We start from the raw sequence: 989 nt of genomic DNA, 5'->3' as shown, positions 1-989 counted from the left end.
TCAGGATCATAGGCTTCTTCTTCAGATGAAGCATCCTTAGTACTGCTTGGTGCATTTTGCATTCCAGACAGACTTTGAGAAATCAAATTGACTTGTTGAGTCAATATCTTGTTCTGAGCCAATATGGCATTCAGAGTATCAATATCAAGAACTCCTTTCTTCTGATTAGTCCCATTGTTCACAGGGTTCCTTTCAGAAGTGTACATGAATTGGTTATTTGCAACCATTTCAATTAGTTCCTGAGCCTCTGTAGGCGTCTTCTTCAGATGGAGAGATCCTCCAGCAGAGCTATCCAAAGACATCTTGGATAGTTCAGAGAAACCATCATAGAAAATACCTATGATGCTCCATTCAGAAAGCATGTCTGAGGGACATTTTCTGATTAATTGTTTGTATCTTTCCCAAGCTTCATAGAGGGATTCTCCATCCTTCTGTCTGAAGGTTTGGACTTCCACTCTAAGCTTACTCAATTTTGAGGTGGAAAGAACTTTGCCAAGAAGGCATTGACTAGCTTTTCCCAAGAGTCCAGGCTATCTTTAGGTGTGAGTCCAACCATATCGAGCTCTGCTCTTACAGCAAAAGGGAACAGCATAAGTCTATAGACTTCAGGGTCTACCCATTAGTCTTGACAGTGTCACAGATTTGCAAGAATTCAGCTAAGAACTGATGAGGATCTTCCAATGGAAGTCCTGGAACTTGCAATTCTGTTGCATTAGAGAAACTAATGAGGCTTAAGCTCAAAGTTGTTTGCTCCAATGGCAGGGATAGAGATGCTTCTCCCATAGAAATCGGGAGTAGGTGCAGTAAAGTCCCAACACCTTCCTTGCATTGTTGGCATTGTGTTGTTTTCGGCTGCCATGGCTTTTCTTCCTTGAAGATTCTGTTAGGTCCTCAACTATGAACATGTGCCTGACAACCACCTCCGTCATAGAGATTTGTGCCTTAGCTTTCTTAGCTTTTGCTTCAAGGTTATTCAGGTTCAGGGTCAG

General features: G+C 42.1%; 1 non-coding gene across 1 annotated transcript; it reads left to right on the top strand.

The window, feature by feature from the left end:
* The first annotated feature begins 356 nt into the window (after window positions 1-356).
* LOC130971341 (small nucleolar RNA R71) lies at window positions 357-464 on the top strand. The gene has a single exon (XR_009082565.1). It is a non-coding gene; the product is annotated as a small nucleolar RNA R71 (small nucleolar RNA).
* Window positions 465-989: the final 525 nt, after the last annotated feature.

Source organism: Arachis stenosperma, chromosome 3 (assembly GCF_014773155.1).
Source record: "Arachis stenosperma cultivar V10309 chromosome 3, arast.V10309.gnm1.PFL2, whole genome shotgun sequence".
Taxonomy (NCBI): Eukaryota; Viridiplantae; Streptophyta; class Magnoliopsida; order Fabales; family Fabaceae; genus Arachis; species Arachis stenosperma.
This window is presented reverse-complemented; position numbering and strand designations above follow the sequence as displayed.